Source organism: Mobula hypostoma, chromosome 11 (assembly GCF_963921235.1).
Source record: "Mobula hypostoma chromosome 11, sMobHyp1.1, whole genome shotgun sequence".
NCBI classification, from domain to species: domain Eukaryota; kingdom Metazoa; phylum Chordata; class Chondrichthyes; order Myliobatiformes; family Myliobatidae; genus Mobula; species Mobula hypostoma.
In genome coordinates, this window is record NC_086107.1 from 37,225,924 (window position 1) to 37,249,343 (window position 23,420).

A 23,420-nucleotide genomic window follows, 5' to 3' on the forward strand; every position below is an offset into this window, starting at 1 on the left:
CTCTAGTATTGCAAGTGATCTGTTGATGGTAATTGCTTAATGATTTTTTTTCAAACTGGCTTGGTTGAAATCTCCCAAAATGATGGTGAAGGCATTAGGGTATGCTGTTTTGTGCATATTGATCCCATTGCTCAGATAATCTAAAGCCTGATTGGCCTGAGCTGGAATGTATACTGCTACCAAAATGACCCTGGAGAACTCCCATGGTAGGTAAAAAGAATGGCACTTAACTGCTAGATATTCCAGGTCTGGTGAGCAGAATTGAGACAGCATTGATACATTTGTCCACCAAGAAGGGTTGATCAAGAGGCATACTTCTATACCTCTGCTTTTGAGAGACTCTACAGATCGATCCTGAGGGTGTATAGTAAACCCGTCGATTTGAATCGCTGCATCCGGTACGGAAGGGGTTAACTAGGATTCTGTGAAACAAAGGACACATGTGGTCCTAATGTCCCTCTGATTCAGCACCCTAGCTCTGAGATCATTGATTTTTATTCACCAGAGACTGCAGGTTTGTCAGCAAGATGGTTGGTACAGGGAGTTTAAAACCCCGTTTCCTTAAACACACTTGTAACCCCGCTCTGCACCCACACTTCTGTGGTATCCTAGGTGGGCGCTTCTGGCCTCAATTGATGTTGTTTCCGTCAGTTTGTTTAAATGCATTAAGCCATCTTTGACTGTACTGACCTTGGAAGCAGTTGTGCTTTTTAGCTGTTTCAGGCTGAAATAGGAATATTTAATCATATCCATTGAGTACTGCTGCTACTTGAGTTGCGCCTTGGCACCCTTGTAGACAGTTGATAGCTGCATGGACTTGGTGGGATGAAGGACCCATTTTGGTGCTGCATTACTCAATAACAAATCTGTGGTTCTATGTGAAGGGAAGTCCTTCCCTGCTCACCCAACCTGGAACATCTGGCAGTCAAATGTCATCCTTTCTATCCGCCATCATCCAGATAGGGTTGTACATTTTGCCTCAGGCTGGCACTGGAGGAGCTAAGCTCCATAATCAGCAGGTATGAAACAGTACACCTTGATGCTGTGGGATTTCAACCAGGCCAGCTTGAAGAAGTCTCTGAACAACTACCAACAATATATCATCTTTGGAACCAGAGGAGCCAACACACTTGACCATGGTTATACCACCATCAAGAACACTTACTCTGCCATCCCACATCCACACTTTGGAAAGTTCGATTGCCTAGCTGTACTTCTACTCCCATCGTATAGGCAGAGACTAAAGAGCACAGCACCGGTGGTGAGGATCATGAAGGTATGGCTAAAAGAGGTGGAGGAGCACTTACAGGACTGCTTTAAGTCAGTGGACTGGACCATTTTCAGTGATTCATCTTGGACCCTGTATAATTATGCCACACTTGTCACTGACTTCATCAAAACTTGTGTGGATGAGAATGAGAACGGATCGGATATTTCCAAATCAAAAGCCATGGATGAACCAGGAGATTTGTAGTCTGCTGAGGGCTAGATCTGTGGCCTTCAAAACTGGTAATCCAGAATTGTACAAGGAAGTTCAGGTATGACCTGCAGAAGACTATTTTAAGAGTGAAAAAGAACTTTGATTGAGGTTAGTGATGGAATCGGATGCACGTCAGTTCTGGCAGGGTTTGCAGGCCATTGCTTCCTACAATGCAAAACATATCATCTTGAATGGCAGTGATGGTTCACTCCCAGATGAGCTCAATGCCTTTTATGCACACTGAAAGGCAGGAGAATAAAGCTACATCTATGTGAATCCCTGTAGCATTGGGTGATCTTGAGATCTCTGTCTCAGAGGCCGATGTTAGAACATCTTTCAAGAGCGTGAACCCTCAGGAGATGACAGGCCCTAATGATGCACCTTGTTGGGCTCTGAAAACCTGTGCCAACCTAGTGAAGGGAGTGTTCTAGGGCATCTTCAAACTCTCAAAGCCACAGTCAGAGGTTCCCACATGTTTTAAAAGGGTGCCAATCATACCAGTGCCCAAGAAGGGCAGGGTGAGCTGCCTCAATGGCTATTGCCAGTGGCGTGCGTACCTACTGTTTTGAAGTGATTTGACAGGTTGGTCATGGCTAGAATCAACTCTTGCCTAAGCAAGGATCTGGACCTGCTGCAATTGGCCTATCACCACAATAGGTCTACAGCAGATGCAATCTCAGTGGCTCATCATTCGGCCTTGAATCACCTGGACAACAGTAATATCTACGTCAGTCTGTTGTTTAACTACAGTTTAGCATTCAACACAACCGTACCCTCAGCTCCAATCAACAAGCTCCAAAACCTGGGCTTCTGTACTTCCCTCTGCAGTTGGATCTTTGACTTCCTCATCAGGAGACCACAGTCAGTACGGATCGGAAATAACATCTCCGCAATGACAGTCAGCACTACCGTACCTGAAGAATGTGTGCCTGGCCTGCTGCTCGACTCTCTTTACAGTCAAGACTGTGTGGCTAGGCATATTTCAAACGCCATGGTAAATTCGCCAAAGGCACAACTGTTATCAGCAGAATCTCAGATGATGACAAGGTGTACAAGAGTGAGATAGATTGGTTGGATGAATGGACATACTTTTAATGAGTAAGAAATTCACTCAGTGTTAACTTTTCAGAGGCTCAATTACTTCGTTTGAACTGTAAGATACTCAAATGAAATTTCTGCCTTTTTTTGGTTGCATATACTTCCAGCCATTTTGCCACCCCTTCCCGATGAAATATGCACAGGGAGGTGAGTGTTATGAATTGCCACCTAACCTTGTGACCAGTGATGACATGTTATTGATGAAACCTGTGGCTAATTTTCATAAATTAGCCAATGGATTGGTCCAGTTGCACAGTGAGCACAACACTTTACTGTGCAGGTGACCCGGGTTCAATTTCTCTGTTCTCCCCGTGACCACGTTGGTTTCCTTCAGATGCTCCAGTTTCCTCCCACAGTCCAAAGATGTACCAGTTGGTAGTTAATTGGTCATTGTAAATTGTCCCGTGATTGGGTATGCTTATATTCACATTTGCTTTGTGAATTATAGGTATTTTGTGTGCAGTTAACAAGCCTTAATTTTTATTTTGCATTTACACATGGCACATGCAAGTTATTTGACTAGGAATATATTTTCTGTGATAAATTTGTTTGTGAGAATTACGTAAACAGTGGATTAAAATGATCATATGCTTGGTATCGAAGAATCTCAATTTCCAGAAGAAATTTCTGCTGAATAGAATTTATAGGTATAATTGCTTTATGGTGTACTTTAGTTTGGAAGATCTTACCAATAACAGGATAGAATAAGATGTGAAGGAGTCCATTGCAAACTGAAACAGTGGATAAAATAAACACTCATGGGCAAAGTATTAAGGGATTTAGTATTTTTGAAAATCGAGAAGTCACTGGGCTGAGATGAAGTTTATCCAGGACAGTCGAAATAAAATTGCTGAGGCTTTAACTAATATCTTCAATTTGTGCCTGTCTTCAGCTGCGGTCCCAAACTATTGCATGACATCTAATATTGTGCCACTGCATAAACTAAAAGGAATGGTATACTTAATTATTAACTGGTGGTCAAAGGTTATCAGAATCAGTTCTGTGATTTCCTGCAAACCTTCATTTTGAAAACGTGTAACTTAATGAAGGAAAATCAGCATAATTCGTGCAGAAATTGCGGAGGCTCAAGCAGAGATATTTAAAACATCTTCAGCCACTGGTAAGGTGCCAGAGGATTGGAAGATACCTATTGTTATTTAGTTGTTTAAGAAAGGCTCTAAGAATAAGTTGGGAAATAATCAGGTACCTCCTGTACCTAATAAAGTACACACTGAGTGTATTTTCGTGGTCTTCTGCTGCTGCAGCCCGTCCACTTCCAGTTGATGTGCATGTTCAGAGATGCACATCTGCACACCCTGTTGTAGCACATGGTTATTTGAGTTACTGTTGTCTTCCTGTCAGCTTGAACCAGTCTGGCCATTCTCCTCTGACCTCTCTCATTAACAAGGTGTTTTTGCTCACAGAATTGCTGCTCACTGGATGCATTTGATTTTTTTTTTGCACCATTCTATGTAAACTTTAGAGACTGTTGTACGTGAGATCAGCCAGGAGATCAGCAGTTTCTAAGAAACTCAAGCCACTTCGTCTGGCACTAACAATTATTCCACAGTCAAAGCCACTTGGATCACATTTCTTCTCCATTCTCAGGTCTGAACCTCTTGACCATGTCTGCATGCCTATATGCATTGAGTTGCTGCCACATGATTGCCTATTAGATATTTGCATTAATAGCAGGTGTATAGGTGTGCCTAATAAAGTCACCACTGAGTGTTTAAACTGGTGAACCTGACATCAGTATTGGTACAGCAATCACAAACAAGAGAAAACCTGCAGATGCTGGAAATCCAAGCAACACACACACACAAAATACTGGAGGAGCTCAGCAGGCCAGGCAGCATCTATGGAAAAGAGCATTGTCGATGTTTCGGGCCGAAACCCTTCGGCAGTACTGAAGAAAATTGCTGAGAAGTAGTTGTAAGTTATTAGAAGGTATTTTAAGGGATGAGATATATAAGTGTTTGCACTGACAGATTGATTTGAGGAGAGTCAATATGGCTATTTGCATGGTAGATCATGTCTAACCAATCGTGTAGAGTTAAGAAGGTTACCAGGAAAGTTGATGAATGAAAGGCAGTGAATGTAGTCTACATGGACTTTAGCAAGGCCTTTGACAAGGTACTGCATAAGAGGTTCATGAAGAAGTTTCAGTCACTTGCCATTCAGAATGAGGTAGTAAATTGGATTAGACATTGGCTTTGTGGAGAAGCCAGAGAGCGGATGTAGATGGCTGCCTCTCTTATTGGAGGCTTGTGACTAGTAGTGTGCCACGGGGACTGTTGTTTGCAATCTATAGCAATGATCTCTATGATAATATGGTAAATTGGATAGGCAAATTTGCGATGATGATGTCAGGATTGGGGGTGCTCTAAATGGCAAGGAGCTCTACCAAAGCTTTTGGCACATTGGCCTTCATCATGCAAAATACTGAGTACAGAACTTGTGATGTTATGTTGAACTTGTACAAGTCATTGGTGAAGCCTAATTTGGAGTATTGTGTGCAATTTAGGTCCTAGGTCGTCAGACAGATATGAATAAGATTGAAACAGTACAAAGAAAATTTACAAGGATGCTGGACCTGAATTAAAGGGAAAAGTTGAACAGGATACGACTTCATTCCCTAGAGTGTAGAAGAATGAGGGGAGGTTTGATAGAGGTTTACAAAATTATGAGGGGTATAGATAGAGTAAATGGAAGTGGGCTTTCTCCACTGAGATTGGGTGAGATGACATCTAGGGGTTATGGGTTAAGGGTGAAAGGTGTAATGTTTAAGGAGAACATGAGGGGGAATTTCTTCACTCAGAGGGTGGAATGAGCCGCCATTGGAAGTGATGGATGGGGGTTCAATTTCAATATTTAAGAGAAGTTTAGATAAGTATATGGGTGTGAGGGGTATGGACAGCTCTGATTCAGGTGCAGATCGATGGTACTAGGCAGAATAATAATTTTGCATGGACCAGTTGGGCTAAATTTCCTGTTTCTGTGCTGTAGTGCTCTGAGTTTATATGGTTATAAAACATAGATTGTTTCTGACTAACTTGATTAATTTTTTTGAGGAGGTAACATGAAGAATCAGGGCAGTTCATTTGATAGATTCTGCCTGGATTTTGAGCAAGGACTTTTAAGTCCCACATTTTAAAGTAGTGAAAAAAAGTGTAAGTGCATGGTATTTATGGGAGAGTTGCACATTGGTTAAAAATAGCTTTGTCACTAAACAAATTTGATTGGTTATTTTGATGGCTAAAGTTCTGTTAGTGTTCAGGTTCCAAAGGCTAAATATTTTTTATAAAACATGTTAATACATTGGATTCAAACATAATTAGGCATGTTAAAAAAAAATTGCAGATCATACAAAATTTTACTGTGCAGTTGATAGTGAGGAAGAAAGCTTGAGACTGCAGAAAAGTAGCAATTTGAATTCAGTGGAAAGAAGTTTCAGGGAAATAAACTGCTTATTAAGGCCCACAGATTGCTTTTCTGTATTAACCTATGTGTCAAATATGGGAAAAGGGAAACTACGCTAGAACTATATACAGCACCCGTTAGATCACAACTTTAGTATGTAGAGTTCTGGTTGAAACATTAGAGATGGTGTAGATATCTGTAACTTATACATGTGTGTGCCTGTGTACCGTATTCTGAATCTGCTGCCCATGCAGTGCATTGCATACAAAGCTAGGCAGGGAGTTAAACACCTCAAAAATCACCTGAGCTAGAAGCTTTTTTTTCAGGGTTTTTAAATGAGGAAAAACTTGTGAAACTGCAGAAAGGTAAGTAAAACACGTATTAAATTCAATACAGAATTGTTGCATGCCTGAAAACACTAATATTATCAATTATTCTCACAATCAGTGTTAAACAAGGTAATTCACACTTCTATAGGTATGCTGTGGACTAGAGCAAACTTGTGGCGTGACAATAGCTAAATGGTGATGAACGAAAAATGTAATACTTCCTTCAAAATACATCTACTAAACGTTTACCAATATCAAGAAAGCTTAGGATTCACAGATACTGCTGTTTCAAGGGCAAATACAGAGTGGAGTGAGGTGGATGTCTTTCTACCAGTTTTGCTCCAAGTTGAAATCCAAATTAATCCATGCAAGAAATGATGTTTACCAAAAAGCTTATGAACAGGAAGTGACATTTGTACAAAATGAACAACACCTCAAGATGCAGAACACTGAAACTTTTGTTATCTGTCATTTTGACCACAAGTATTAGTCTTGCTCATCATTAATAAAGAATGTATGGTCAGATGCACTTTATTATTTGTCTTGATAAACAGCAATAGAGAAAAGCTTATGACAGTCCACAATCAGATTTATGCACTATCTGTTTGCTTTGTAAAGTATAGTAATTTTAGTATATTTACTTTTATCTTGTAGAGTAATTTTGCACTGTACTGTTTTTCCAAACCAACAAGTTTCTCATTCATTTAAGGCAGTAATATTATGCCTGATTCTGATATTGCTACTGAGGAAGTTGCAAACAGGTGGGAAGAAAAGGGCAGGATTCTCTCGATAGATAGGTAGTGAAGAAAAGTGGCAAATACGGCTGACGTGCTGAAGAACTGTAAGAGTGGTTACAGCCATTTCCTCTGTAGCAAAAGTGACTGAAGTTGTTCTTGATAACATCTGATTTGAGATGCCAAAAGAGGACAAAGCTATATGGTCAACTGTAAAAGAACAGCAAAGCACTTGTTGTATTTGGGCTTTATGGTTTTAATACCTATGTAATAAAGTGCTCGTGAGTTTATATGTATAACATTGCATGGACAAAGTCTCTTTCAAGGAGACTGTACGAGTTTTCAGTGGTGTATTTTCATAGTTAAATCTTCCAGAGATTTATGTGAGTTAGAGATTTGGTATGTGTTTTCCAGGACTTTAGGAACTGTGTGGAAGAGATGCTTAAAAAATTGCAACTGGCAGAACTTTTTGAATGAGCAGGTAGTTTGGGGTGTGGGCTAGCAAATGAAAATTCTAGGAACTGTGCAATATTCTGCATCTAACATTTAAGGGAATGTTCAGAGTCTGGAGAGGATATTGCTAATCATCAAATGTTTTTGCTTGAATGCAACCCTCAGATGGAGATAGATGAAACCCCATAAAAATGTCAATAAAGGTATGGTTGTCTTGGCTGAAAGTTGGTAAGTGCCTTTGGGAAATCTGTTGGCTGTGAAAGGCTTCAAATCACATGGGTAACAAAGCCCTTGCTTGTGCTGTCCTGGAAGCCACACAGCATCTGAGTGCCCATTCAAAGCTACCTGAAGTTGTAATTGCCAAAGGATGGGGCATATTTGCATGGATATGCAGATCCCTTGAAGTCTCTACAAGTGGAGACATTAGTATGTTCATTTTCTTGTGTAAACTGAGATGAAGCACCTGTACAGGACAAGCTTAGAGAGATAGTTTGCTGGTGGAGGTACATGATCAATTCCCTATTGTGCTGGTAGGCAGAGTTGTATATCTGTGGTCTTGACCATAATTTGGGACTGTTTCAAAAAGTGGCCACATTAGGATCTTTGATACATTTGTGGGGTGAAATGACCCTGTCCAGGAAACTGGGCCAGTTAGTTTTATAGGTGACAGGAAGACCAGATAAGACTCATCATTACAACACTAACAAAGTGACTGTAGAGAATGAGAAAACAGTGGACACTGGCCCATTATTTGGAAAAGGGAGTATAGCTACAGTGTTAAACATGGTGGATATAGGTGATATTTCCCATTGTGGTAACAGCAGTTTAGGCACTGATGCATTGCTACTGATAACGATGGACTCTGAGAAGATAGCCCATCTGTAGAGAAATTCTTGGCTCAGGCCATTGACTGAGAAAAGCAAACAACCATTTAAAAGTCTCTATAGAAGAAAACTTGAAGATTTAGTCAATGCATGCAAAGCTTGCCTGTGTAAGAATTTTGTGGAAAATCTACAACTGTGGAGCCAAGCAAATCTGTGGTGGAATTTATGAGTGTACATGAAGAGGCGGTATTCACAGACTGGACATTATGGTGTGAGTTGGGATGTGGATAGGATTCAAGAGTACTTCCAGAAATGTTAAAATACTTCTTGGGGGAGAGAAAGGTAGAGAATGTATATACATTTAAAGGACATTTAATTAGGTACAGGAGTGGAACCCAGTGTGGTCTTCTGCTGCTGTAGCTCATCTACTTCAAGGTTCGACATGCGTTCAGAGATCTCTTCTGCACACTGCTGTTGTAACATGTGATTTTTGAGTTTTTGTCACCTTCCTGTCAGCTTGAACCAGTCTGGCCATTCTCCTCTGACCTCTCTCATTAACAAAGTGTTTTTGTCCACAGAACTGCCACTCACTGGATGTTTTAATGCTTCTCGCACCATTCTCTATGAATTCCTGAGAATGTTGTGTCTGAAAACCCCAGGAGATCAGCAGTTTCTGAGAGACTCAAGCCAATGCATCTGGCACCAACAATCATTCCACGGACAAAGTCACTTAGATCACATTTCTTCCCCCGTACTGATTTTTGGTCTGAACAACTAAACCTTTTGACTATGTCTGCATGCTGTTATGCATTGAGTTGCTACCACATGATTGGCTGATTAGATATTCACATTAGTGAGTAGGTGTATCTAATTCAGTGGATTTTGAGTGTACATCTTTTAATGAACTGTTTGTGCTGTGTTTGGCGTTAGTTAAGGAGATTTGGTTAGAAGTTCTAACCTGTTGATTTATAAAATTAAACAACAATGTCTAAACTAGTAACTAGATAAAGTTTCATAATGGATGCTGTTATGAAATTTTATCTGCACTGATAGGAATAATAATTTCAGTGAGAGAGAAGCAGATACTTAATGGTTTGTCAAAATTTTCCTTTGTGGATTGTTACTTCATTTATTTAGTTCTAATGAAATTTGTGCATCATAAAAAGGTGGCTTTCATGATTGTTTTATGGATCCCAGGCTAAAATAGGTTGTACTCTGCAGATAATAAAATTTGAATGCAGCTATTTTGAAAAGAGCCTATGAGTAAGTAGCATTTCAAGAACATAATTAAATAAAAACATCCTATAGCAAAACAAAAGCAGATGCATTCTTTCACCTGTTCCATCTGCAGATTTCACATGCTAATATCTTCAGTGGCAGCTTCTGTAACTAGCAGATGTGTAAGGATAGGTGAGAGGCACTGCATTTTACTTCATCGTTAAAATACAGAGTTCAGCATCTGTTGAACTCTCAGCATTTGCAAAGCCTGACCACTACATGCTTACTCATATAGTTTCTCCTGTGTTCATGCATCACACCTCTTCCTCAGCTGGTATATTGAACCACTGCTGTGCCTGGAACAGTGTTACACAAGCATAAGCGTAATGACTGGCCATCTGCTCTGCTCTCTTTCACTGCCTATTCTTTATTTAGTGACCTTATGGTCACATTGTTAAGAGAGGAAAGCTTACTCTAACACAGTATTTAAGAGCCTTGAGGTAACTGCATCAGAAAATCTACCCGCACCTTCAAGTATTTTTTAAAATGATTGTTGAAAATGTTCTTCTTTGACTTGCACTATCTGTGAAGTTCCAGAAGACATCTGGTTATCAATGGGTTAATTGAGTTTTGTTAATTTGCATCCCAGAGAACCCGAGTGTTGCAGAAAGTAGTGGCTTTGTTCATTTACTGAATACCTCTTTAATTAGTATTGGTTAGTACTAGGCTGTGGAAGTCAGTGTGAAGCAGTCATCTGCTGTTTGTCATGCTCCATTTTGTCTGGTTGGCACTTTCCACAGCACGGTTGCCACATTTCATAGAATAACTTCTGGTATAGTAAAGTGTGGGGCCTAGAAATTCGATTGTACTTGTTTCAGCATTGTGTGTGGGGGTGGGGGGGATAACATTTATCTGTTCAGAATAGAGAGCATTTGCAATTATTTCTAGGTGAAATTGCATCACTTGGAAATTTCATTTGGGTACTTCTTGCATCAGATATATATTAGTAAGATGGATACATAGGATAGTGATTAAATCACAATACTTAAGATGGTGGGGGGTGAGAAGGGAAGATGGAGAGGAGAAATTAAAAATATATAATTTTAGTTTTTTTTAACAATTTCTACTTGAATGAATAAAACACCAAACTTGTGAAGTTATTTTTTTCTGAGATTGTTTGGTAGCAATTTAAAATTTATCCATCTCTTTCACTTCTACATGTGTAAACAATCCCCGTTTACTCTTTAAATTTTTTTTCCCATGGCTTTTTTGTGTACTTTCTTGCCAAGGCCCTGGGAGAGATCCTCGTAAAACTTATGAAGGTAGGCAAAGCAGGAGGATCGTCTCGATTTCTTTTATTGCTAAGTGGCTGTTAACATTTGATGAATTCCATTTCATTATCCTTTGAAAATTGCTTCTCTGCACTGTGAGAGCAGGCAGTGTAGCAGTTTTGGTCAAACGTGTCACAGGAAGTTGCTCTCTGATTAGCTGTTCAGTTATGGATGTGGTTAGACTTTACATTGATTCTGTTCCACAATCTCCAAGGAAAAAAAGAGAAAGAAAATATAGAGTTTTAACTTGAACAAGCAGACTATAAAAGCAGATAGAAAGAACTGTAGATACTGTATATAGGAAGAAATAGAATAGCTAAAGTAAATGTCCTTGCAGAATGAGGCTAGGGAATTAATGATAGATTTCAGAGAAATGGCAAGGATTCTATGTAAATGATTTAGCTCAGTTTTCCTGGTGGAATTGATGAAAAACAAATAATAATAAGCAAGAGACTACCATTTGTTTAAAATAAACTACAAGTTAAACTAAAGGAGCCAATAGCCATAGCGCCTGTGGACCTAAAGACCTACACCACAGGGTAATTAATGACATGGATATACATATTGTGGATGCATTAATTCCTGCCTCTGATGTCCCTCCCACTTCCCTTTTCTCCCATGGTCCATTCTCCTCTTCTCTCCTCTCAGATTTCTTCTTCAGCCCTTTACCTTTTCCACCTATCATCCTCCCACTTCGCCCCCCCACCCATTTAGTTTCCCACTCACCTGGCTTCACCTATCAGCTTCCAGCTTGTACTCCTTTGTCTCACCCCACCATCTTATCCTGGTGACTTCCCCCTTCCTTTCCAGTCCTGATTGCTATTTAAGATGGTGCTGGTTAATCACACTTTTTCTCAGATATGGTCGCTGCAGATCAATAGCTTGTAACGTCCACTTTGGAGTTGAGCTTTTGAACTGTCTGTATGGCCTGGCATTTTTGCGGTGTGTACTGTAGTCTTGTAGGTGCTGGACAGTTGTGACATGGCGTTTACCGGCCAAATCAAAGTGGTGGGGTCCAGGCTGGAGACATTTGAATAGGGATGGGAGAAGTACCAGAGGACTGGAAGGCTGCAAATGTTGTTCCCTTGTTCAAGAAAAGGAGTAGAGATAACCCAAGAAATTATAGACCAGTGAGTCTTACTTCAGTGGTGGGCAAATTGTTGGAGAAGATCCTGAGAGGCAGGATTTATGAGCATTTGGAGAAACGTAATCTGATTAGCATGGTTTTGTCAAGGGCAGGTTGTGCCTTATGAGCCTAATTGAATTCTTTGAGGACGTAACAAAACACATTGATGAAAGTAGAGCACTGGATATAGTGTATATGGATTTCAGTAAGACATTTGATGATGTTCCCCATGCAGAGCTCATTCAGAAAGTAATGAGGCATGGGATCCAAGGAGACCTTGCTTTGTGCATCCAGAATTGGCTTGCCCACGGAAGGCAGAGAGTGATTGTAGATGATCCATATTCTGCATGGAGGATGGTGACCAGTGGTGTTCTGCAGGGATCTGTTCTGGGGACCCCTCCCCTTTGTGATTTTTTTATAAGTGACCTGGGTGAAAAAGTAGAAGGGTGGGTTAGTAAGTTTGCTGATTTCACAAAAGTTGGGATGTTGTGAATAGTCTGGAGGGTTGTCAGAGGTCTCAGCAGTACATTGATGGGATGCAGAACTGGGCTAAGAAGTGGCAGATGGAGTTCAACCCAGATAAGTGTGAGGTGGTTCATTTCATTAGGTCAAATTTGAAGACAGAATATAATATTAATGGCAAGACAGTTGACAGTGTGGACGATCAGTGAAATCCATAGGACACTCAAAGCTGCTGCTCGGGTTGACGGTTTTGTTAAGAAGGCATATAGTGTGATGGTCTTCATCAACCATGGGATTGAATTCAAGAGCTGTGATGTAATGTTAAGGCTATATAAGACCTTAGTTAGATCCCACTTGGACTACTGTGTTCATTTTTGGTCACTTCACTACAGAAAGGTTATGGATACCACAGAGAGAGTGCAGAGGGGATTTATAAAGATGGAGAGCATACCTTATGAGAATAGGTTGAGTAAACTTGGCTTTTACTCCTTGGAGCGACAGTGGATGAGAGGTGACCTGACAGAGGTGTAAAAGATGATGAGAGGCATTGATTGTGTGGATAGCCAGAGGCTTTTTCCCAGGGCTGAAATGGCTAACATGAGGGGGCATGGTTTTTAGCTGCTTGGAAGTAAGTACAGAGGGGATGTCGGGGTAAGTTTTTCACACAGAGTATGTGAATGCACTGCCAGTGATCGTAGTAGAGGCGGATACAATAGGATCTTTTAAGAGCCTCTTAGATAGTTACATGGAGCTGAGGGAAAATAGAGGGCTATGTGGTAGGGAAATTCTAGGCAGTTTCTGGAGTAGGTTACATGGTCAGTATGTGATGGGCCCAAGGGCCTGTAATGTGCTGTAGATTTCTATGTTTCTATGAATTATTATTTTAAAAAGAGCAAGATTACATATTGTTACAAAGGGATCTGTGGGTCTTGTACTTGAAACATAAAGGGCTGGGATGGAGGTATAGCAAGAAGTTAAAACTAAAACAATGGTGTTTATTTCAAGGTACATGGAGATTTCTTACTGAAATGTATAACATTCTGAGGGAAATTGGATGCTATGATGGTATTTCAAGAGGGATATCTAGAGCTGGAGTGGGAGCATAGATTCAGAAAAGGGCTTGTCAATTTAAGACTGGTTTGAGGAGGAATTTCTTCTCTTTAGGTTGTGACTCTGTGGCATTCTCTACCTCAGAGCTGTGGAGGCAAATCATTGAACATATCGAAGGCAGAGATTGATAATCACCTGCCAGGGTAAAAAAGGGAACATGGAAAATAATGAGGAAGTGGCGTGACTGGATCTTATTGAATAATTGTCCTGCTCTGGCTCATGTTCTTAAATTAACTTCCTGATCGAGCTATCCTTAAAACTGGTTAATCCTAAATTATACAATGTTCCTCAACAGCCTGGTTTTCATTAAGAATTTGAAAAAGTGGGTATAAGTGTGTACAAAATATGTACATAATGTTAATACTGCAATGTTTCTGAGACTGGTGATAATTAATTCAGCTATCCTTTCTATATCCCATTGTCTCCAATGAAATTACAATCAGAAGGAATGTAGTTTGGCATGAAATGTCATCCATTTTGTCAGGTCACCCAAATCCAAAATTGGTTCTCACTGAGAGATGCTCTTCTGAACACTCTTGTAGTTATTAATGCTAAGAATCCAGCTCACAGGGATCGGCTGTTTTAAATAATTTCTTGTAAAATAAGATGCATGAGACATTAAGTTAATGGTTGATCGCCAAGCTTGGCAAAATGTTTGCAGACTTTTCAGCTCCAAAGGAGAAGCCATCATCGGTGCGCAGTTGAGGGTGTTGTCTCCTCAGAATGCTGGCTTGTGTACTCCTCTGGGGTCCGAACAGATATTGGTTAGATGTCATGATCTGGTTGTCTGGTTCAAAACACTGAGCTGTTTAGTAGTAGAAGATTCTGATTGGCTAGCTTTGAGGGAGGTCGGTTGAAAGTGCTTGCTTCGCTGTCCAGATCCCGAGATTACTGGCGACTCGTTGATTAGACGTCGATAGATTTCAATGTCCATTCGGACCCTGGAGGGGTATGTAAGCCAGCATTCTGAGGAGACAACAACCTTGACTGCGCGCTGATGATAGCCTCTCGATTGGAGCCAAAACATCTGCAAACATTTTGCCAAACTCGTCGATCAACCAAACTTCCAGGTTTGAAAGTAGTAACCATGAGCTAGGATTCAAGTTTAGAAAGGGAGGGGAGTTGCGGAAGCAAGAAATTTTGTAGCGTGATTTACTCCCCAGGAATTGAGAGTGCTCTGCTCCTTCAACATTAACCTGCCTTCAAAATGACACCCTGTTCACCTGACAAAAAGAGATCCTTTGTGTTTACAGAGTTCTGAAATTTGGCTGGAGGTGTTGGGTGGGTGTCATTTACACTTTCTTCCCTCAAAATGCAAACTGGAATTTTATTTTTGCTTTGCTTTTAAAGATAGCACAATATACAAAGTGTCCAGTGGTACTCAAATTTCCAAGGGTGATTAAAAACCATCTGGTTCATCCAGTTTCACTGTTACATCAATTATATACTTTAATTGCATCAGAATTTGTTCCTTGCTATTGAAATGTAAATAATTTCAGTTGCACTAGTGTCTATTTCAAAGGAAATGCTTGCTTCAAGTTTAACACCTGCAGCAGTCTTAACTTCCTGACTATTGTAAGGAATCTACTTGATCTTTGGACAAAACTGAAACTCTAAAAGAACTGCCAGAGGTATTTATTTTAAAGACTTTAATTCCTGCTTCCACATCAAGACTTAGCTAATTTCATAGCAATGATTATCTGTGTACTGTTTTATCAGAAATTCACTCTGAATGTTACTGGTTTGGATCCTCAAGATTAGTTATTCTATTTTAATTCAAACGTGTAGGCAGTAAGTAAACTGTCATGTCACTGATTTCCTTGGTTGCTTTGTCTTACTGTAATAAACCCATATGGCATATGATTTCATATCTTTATAATTTCTTCAGCAACTGGATGTATATTACGCCTTTCACTGTAGGAGTTTGGGAGTGTGGAGGAGGTGGTTTATTTTTATAAAGGATAGCCTGTCTTCTCTGCAGGCAATCTCTCTGTGTCCTGTACAGCAGGGGTCCCTAACCTTTTTTGCACTGCGGACCGGTTTAATATTGACAATATTTTTGCGGACTGGCCGACTTGGGGGGGGTGTAGGGTTGCCAACGGACAAGAGTAGCAGTCAAGTACGTTGTGTTTACCCCAGGAAAGACTACCATAACCATGAAGCCTTGTGCGGGCACCTATGTGCACATGCGTGACATGTGCATGCGTGTACGTGCCCATTTTTTCTACAAATCTTTTTTGGCAGTTCTGTTCAGTGAAACTACACCCTACATACATTATTTCTACTTCATATAGGCTGTGTATTTATCATATCATTCCTGCTTTTACTATATGTTAGTGTTATGTTAGGTTTTATGCAACACAGCACATGAATATAGTGATAAGTCAATTGTAAGTCACTTATAAATCAATAGCATCATAACATTTTAAGTAACGTTTGGATATTAAACACACAACACATATTTTCCCCGTATGAACATATAAAATCATTGCAACGCACCAATATCACTGAATCAGTGGGAGCCCTGGGCTTGTTTCCCTGCAACAAGATGGTCCCATCGAGGGGTGATGGGAGACAGCGATACTCGAAGGGGGTTCCTTATGTCCAATCTATTCCGCAATTTAGTTTTCGTTGCATTCATTGCAGAAAAGCCCGCTTCGCAGAGATATGGTGTTGGAAATGGAAGCAACTTTTTCAGTGATTTCATGGCTATCTAGGATATTTAGCCTTGACTTTGATCCAGAATGCCGGCAGAGATGTTATGTCAAACATACTTTTCAGCCCGCCATCATTTGCAAGCTCGAGGAGTTGATCTTCTTCCCACACTGACATGGATGACGCGTGGGTAATGACCTCGCATGCGTTCAAGTTCAACAGTGGGCATGACAGGGAATGAGGAAAGGTGCAGTTTACTCATATCGCCAAATTATATAATTTCCTCGCGGCCTGGTAGCGCATGCTTTGTGGCCTGGTACCGGTCCGCGGTCCAGTGGTTGGGGACCGCTGATGTACAGCACATTCATGTGTATTAACAGATGACAAGTGAGTTCTCTGAGATATCAGATCAAGATGGGCTGGGCTATAATGTCTGCCAGGTTTGTGGCTCAGATAGTTGCTTTTTAGGTTCATTAGGATGGTTTTGGGCAGTGGTCCCCAACCACCGAGCCGCAGACCAGTACCGGGCTGCAAAGCATGTGCTACCGGGCCGCGAGGAAACGATATAATTTGGCGATATGAAATGATGTAGCTGCACCTTTCCTCATTCCCTGTCACACCCACTGTCGAACTTTAACGCACGCAAGGTCGTTAGTGACTCAAGACGTGCAAAGGAATGGGTCTGTGACCCATTTGTGAATGTTCCTGGTGAACCTTGCATTTCAGCGTGGGAAAAAGATCAACTCCTCGAGTTTGCAAATGACGGTGGGCTGAAAAGTGTGTTTGACATAACATCTCTGCTGGCATTCTGGATCAAAGTCAAGGCTGAATATCCTGAGATAGCCACGAAAGCACTGAAAACGTTGCTTCCATTTCCAACATCATATCACTGCGAAGCGGAGTTTTCTGCAATGAATGCAATGAAAACTAAATTGTGGAATAGACTGGACATAAGGAACCCCGTTCGAGCATCGCTGTCTCCCATCACCCCTCGATGGGACCGTATCGTTGCAGGAAAACAAGCCCAGGGTTCCCACTGATTCAGCAATATTGGTGTATTGCAATGATTTTATATGATCATACGAGGAAAATATGTGCTGTGTGTTTAATATCCAAACGTTACTTAAAATCTTATGATGCTATTGACTTATAATTCAGTGGTCCCCAACCTCCAAGCTGCGAAGAATGCAGCGGTAGAGTGGTGGCCGGGACACTTTAAGAAAAAAGCCGAAATAAACAAGCTAATTGATTAGGTGCCGCCCGGCACGTAAGTGTCGGCCCAGATCAGAGGCGATTGCCGATTGCGTGGCCTCTGATCTGGGCTGACATTTACATGCCAGGCGGCACCTAATCAATTAGCTTGTTTATTTCGGCTTTTTTCTTAAAGATGTGCTGGGTGCATCCCGGCCACCACTCTACCGCTACATTCTTCATGGTAATGTATCGGTCCGCAGCCCGGAGGTTTGGGACCATTGTTATAATTGACTTATCACTGCATTCATGCGAGGAAAATATGTGCTGTGTGTTTAATATTAAATTCATTACATAAACCCCTTTAGAAATGAAATTGAGTGTATTAGTCACTTATAAGTGACTTATAGTCGACTTATCACCTATACTCCAGTCGTGCTCAACACCCCCCGCCCCCCAGTCGGCCGGTCCGCAAGAATATTGTCAATATTAAACCAGTGCAAAAAAGGTTGGGGACCCCTGGTTTTGGGGATAGTGTAGGGAGTTAACGCTCAAGTTAGGGTGCTGTTTCCCAACCTTTTTTTAGCCCAACCCTAAAGCACCTTCATTCTTGCCAATGCCCCTCTTAGGCACTATATACTTTCCAGTGTCCCATAGTGTAAAAACATGTCTATCATGTGCTAACATGAGAAAAATGTTTCTGCTTTAAATTCGTATTTGTCTTTAAACCTAGCTTACACAGTACCTGTGTGCTGTACAGCAGCTTCGATATCAATGTGATCCTTGAGCTTGATGGAATTTAGCAAGAGCTGAAATACCTAGTTCAAGTTGTGTAACAAAGTTCTAGCGGTTTCTGGTTTTTTGTGGGTATGTGGTTCACTGCACTGAAGCCTCTTTCAACAAAGTCGGAGGATGGAAATGCAGTGAAGAGCAGTTTGGTTCTTCTCCAAAGACCAGGAAACTTTTTATGATAGTGTGGCCACACACCACAAAAGCTGACATTTTGGAAGAGCATTTTTGCTGCTTCATTCTGAATTTTGATAATTTCTTCTTGCAAGCTCTCTTCCTGTTCTTCCACCTTGCAAAGAAATGGGTTAATTACCTAGCCCGGAATTTCCAGATCACTCAAATCCTCGAATCGATTCTGAAAATCCTTCTTTAGTAACTGTAGGTGTGAATTGCAAAACAGCATCTGTTAAAGAGAGTGCCATACTTTCCATGAAGGGAAACTGTGAGAGTATTCTTCTCCCAATGCTTCTCTTATAAGTTTCCAGTTTTCCGATTAAAAGTGGACACTACACTATTAAACTGATATTCTCACCCTGCAGTTTCGTATTAGAATGTTCATTTTGTCATACAGGTCAGCTAGGTGTGCCACATCTCCAAGTAGAAATTCAGTCTTGTTTCCCAAGCTCTTGTCAACTTTGAGCAAAAATTCAACCACTGTGTCAAACAGATCAAAGAAACATTTTAAGCAGCAGCCTTTTGACAGCCAGCACACTTCAGTGTGAAGAAGCAGGTGTTCAAACTTTTCATCATTATCTTGACATAACTGGTGAAATATTCTGCTATTTAATGGATGAGCTTAATTTTGTTAGCAAATACTACAAGAATTATGCTTGAAAAAATTTGTTGGCTGATGTTTTTGGCTGTGGGATGTTGATGATGAATTACACAATGGTTTGCAAACAGACTTGGAATTTCTTTTTCATAAGTGCCACTAAACCTGCATGGTGACCTGTCATATATGGTGCTCCATGTATTGTACAAGAAATTATGTTCCTAATTGGAATATTTTTATCCTCAATATACATTTTGAGCTCGTTGTAGCTTAATTCTCTGTTGGTGTTATTTGTGAAAAGGAGGAAGTATGTGTGTGAGGCCAGTTTTCTGTGCTCGGTGTCAGATGTTGGGGGTCCTGGAGTCTCCCAGCCTCCTGGTCGGCCATATCTGCACTAGGTGTGTCGAGCTGCAGCTCCTAAGGGACCGAGTTAGGAAACTGGAGATGCAGCTCGATGACCTTTGCTTGGTCAGGGAGAGCGAGGAGGTGTTAGAAAGGAGTTATAGGCAGGTGGTCACATTTGGGCCATAGTAGACAGATAAGTGGGTCACAGTCAGGAGGGGGATGGGGGAGTCAGGTAATAGAGAGTACCCCTGTGGCTGTACCCCTTGACAATAAATACTCCTGTTTGAGTACTGTTGGGGGTGACAGCTTACCTGGGGGAAGCGACAGTGACTGTGCCTCTGGCATAGAGTCCAGCCCTGTGGCTCAGAAGGGTAGGGAAAGGAAGAGAAAGGCAGTAGTGATAGGGGACTCTATAGTTAGGAGGTCAGCCAGGCGGTTCTGTGGACGCAGGAAAGAAACTTGGATGGTAGTTTGCCTCCCAGGTACCAAGGTCGGGGATGTTTCAGATCGCATCCAAGATATCCTGCAGTGGGAGCGAGAACAGCCAGAGGTCGTGGTACATATTGGTACCAATGACATAGGTAGGAAAAGGCAAGAGGTCCTGGAAAAAAAAGACTACAGGGAGTTAGGAAGGAAGTTGAGAAGCAGGACCGCAAAGTTAATAATCTCGGGATTACTGCCTGTGCCACGCGACAGTGAGAATCGGAATAGAATGAGGTGGAGGATAAATGCGTGGCTGAGGGATTGGAGCAGGGGGCAGGGATTCAGATTTCTGGATCATTGGGACCTCTTTTGGGGCAGGTGTGATCTGTACAAAAAGGACGGGTTGCACTTGAATCCCAAGGGGACCAATATCCTGGCAGGGAGGTTTGCAAAGGCTACTGGGGAGAGTTTAAACTAGAATTGTTGGTGGGGTGGGAACTGAATTGAAGAGACTGGGGAAGAGGAGGTTGGCTCACAAATAGAGAAAGCTTGGAGACAGTGTGAGAGGGAGGATAGGCAGGTGATAGAGAAGGGACACGGTCAGACCAAAGGTTTGAGACTTGTCTATTTTAACGCAAGGAGTGTTGTGAACAAAGCGGATGAGCTTGGAGCGTGGGTCGGTACGGAGCTATGATGTGGTGGCCATTACAGAGACTTGGATGGCTCAGGGACAGGAATGGTTACTTCAAGTGTTGGGTTTTAGATGTTTCAGAAAGGACTGGGAGTGAGGAAAAAGAGGTGGGAGCGTGGCACTGTTGATCAGAGATAGTGTCACGGCTGCAGAAAAGGTGGACGCCATGGAGGGATTGTCTATGGAGTCTCTGTGGGTGGAGGTTAGGAACAGGAAGGGGTTAATAACTTTACTGGGTGTTTTTTTTATAGGCTGCCCAATAGTAACGGATATTGAGGAGAAAATAGGGAAACAGATCCTGGAAAGGTGTAATAATAACAGGGTTGTCATGATGTGAGATTTTAATTTCCCAAATATCAATTGGCATCTCCCTAGAACAAGGGGTTTAGATGGGGTGGAGTTTGGTAGGTGTGTTCAGGAAAGTTTCTCGACACAATATGTAGATAAGCCTACAAGAGGAGAGGCTTTACTTGATTTGGTATTGGGAAATGAACCTGGTCAGGTGTCAGATCTCCCAGTGCGAGAGCATTTTGGAGATAGTGATCATAATTTTATCTCCTTTACAATAGCATTGGAGAGAGATAGGAACAGACAAGTTAGAAAAGCATTTAATTGGAGTAAGGGGAATTATGAGGCTATCAGGCAGGAAATTGGAAGCTTAAATTGGAAACAGATGTTCTCAGGGAAAAGTACGGAAGAAATGTGAGGAAATTTAGGGGCCACGTGCTGGGTTCAGGATAGGTTTGTCCCACTGAGACAAGAAAAAAAAAATGGTAGGAAAAGGGAACCGTGGCTGACAAAACATGTGAGGCAACTCGTTAAGAGGAAGAAGGAAGCATATGTTAGATATAAGAAGCAGGAAGCAGGAGGGGCTCAGGAGAAATATAGGGTAGCCAGAAAGGAGCTTAAGAAAGTACTTAGGAGAGCTCGAAGGGGGCATGAGAAGGCCTTGGCATGTAGGATTGAGGAGAACCCCAAGGCGTTCTATGCGTATGTGAAGAACAGAAGGATGACAAGAATGAAGGTGGGGTCGCTAAAGGATAAAGAAGGCAAAATGTGCCTGGAGGTGGAGGAGGTTGGGGAGGTCCTAAATGAATACTTTGAAGCAAGTGAAAAGGACCTTGATCAGGGTGAGGTCGAAATAGAACAGGCCTGTGTGCTGGACAGTGTGGAGATTAAGGAAGAAGAAGTATTGGATCTTCTTAAAAACATCAAGATTGATAAGTCCCCAGGGCTGGACTTGATATACACCAGGTTGCTATGGGAAATGAGAGAAGAGATCGCTGGAGCAGTAGCTATGATCTTTGAATCCTCTTTGGCTGCAGGGGAGGTGCTGGAGGATTGGAGAATGGCAAATGTAGTTCCCTTGTTTTAAAAAAGGTAATGGGGAGAATCCTGGCAACTATAGACCCGTGAGTCTTACGTCGGTGGTCTGCAAACTATTGGAAAGGATTCTTAAGAATAGGATCTACGAGCACTTGGGGAAGTACAGTCTACTCAAGGATAGTCAACATGGCTTTGTGAAAAGAAGGTTGTGCCTCACGAGCCTAATTGAGTTTTTGAGGGTACGGCAGTAGATATGGTCTACATGGATTTTAGCAAGGCATTTGACAAAGTCCCCCACGAGAGACTCATCCAGAAAGTCGTGAGGTATGGGATCAGTGGAACCTTGGCTGTTTGGATAAAAAATTGGCTTAAAGGAAGAAAGCAGAGGGTAGTAGTGGAAGGAAAGCATTCTGCCGGGAGGTCAGTGACTAGTGGAGTGCCGCAAGGATCTGACCTGGGACCCCTGCTCTTTGTGATTTTTATAAATGACCTGGATGAAGAGGCAGAAGGATGAGTGTGTAAGTTTGCGGATGACATGAAGATTGGAGGAGTTGTGGTTGGAGCTGTAGGTAGTCAAAGATTACAAGAGGATATAGACAGGATGCAGAGTTGGGCAGAAAAGTGGCAGATGGAGTACAATCCAGTTAAGTGTGAGGTGATGCATTTTGGAAGGACAAACCAGAAGGCTGAGTACAGGGTTAATGGTCGGTTACTTAAGTGTGTAGATGAACAGAGGGCCCTTGGGGTTCAAATCCATACATCCCTCAAGGTCACTGCATGGGTTGATAGGATAGTTAAGAAGGCCTATGGGTTGCTAGGCTTCATTAATAGGGGGACTGAGTTCAAGAGTAGAGAGGTCATGTTGCAACTCTACAAATCTCTGGTGAGAACACACCTGGAGTATTGTGTTCAGTTCTGGTCAGCTCATTATAGGAAGGATGTGGAAGCTATGGAGAAGATGCAGAGGAGATTTACCAGGATGTTGCCTGGATTGGAAAACAAATCTTATGAGGCAAAGTTAGCAGAGCTGGGACTTTTCTCTTTGGAGCCTAGAAGGAAGAGAGGGGACTTGATAGAGGTCTACAAGATTATGGCAGGCATAGATAGGGTGGATAGCCAGTACCTGTTTCCCAGGGCACAAACAGCAAACACCAGAGGGCATATGTACAAAGTTAAGGGAGGGGGGTTTAGGGGAGACATCAGGGGTAAGTTTTTTTACACAGAGGGTTGTGGGTGCCTGGAATGACTTGCCAGGGATGGTGGTGGAGGCTAAAACGTTAGGGGTATTTAAGAGCCTCTTGGACAGGCACATGGATGAAAGAAAAATAGAGGGTTACGGGGTAGTGTGGGTTTAGTACTTTTTTTAAGGAATATATATGGGTTGGCACAACATCAAGGGCCGAAGGGCCTGTACTGTGTTGTCGTATTTTAGTGTCTAGTGTCATTTTACAAGTATGTGAAGAGCAAGAGGGTAAGACGTGAAAGAATAGGACCTATCAAGTGTGGCAGTGGGAAAGTATGTATGGAACCAGAGAAAATAGCAGAGGTACTTAATGAATACTTTACTTCAGTATTCACTATGGAAAAGGATCTTGGTGATTGTAGTGATGACTTGCAGCAGACTAAAAAGCTTGAGCACA

At 41.7% G+C, this 23,420-nt stretch overlaps 1 protein-coding gene across 10 annotated transcripts in view; it reads left to right on the top strand.

Annotated features, from left to right (window-relative positions):
• The window catches only part of LOC134353656 (uncharacterized protein C11orf24-like), a 102,758-nt gene that overhangs the window by 22,143 nt on the left and 57,195 nt on the right, over positions 1-23,420 (top strand). Inside the window, exon 1 of one of the 10 annotated variants that reach the window (XM_063061843.1) lies at positions 3,609-3,698. The exons of 8 other annotated variants lie outside the window; for them this stretch is intronic. The gene's annotated coding sequence lies outside the window, so the exon portion shown is untranslated. Of the gene's footprint in view, positions 1-3,608; positions 3,699-15,201; positions 15,220-23,420 lie in introns of those variants that run through there. One more of the 10 variants, XM_063061844.1, reaches the window with a different exon arrangement.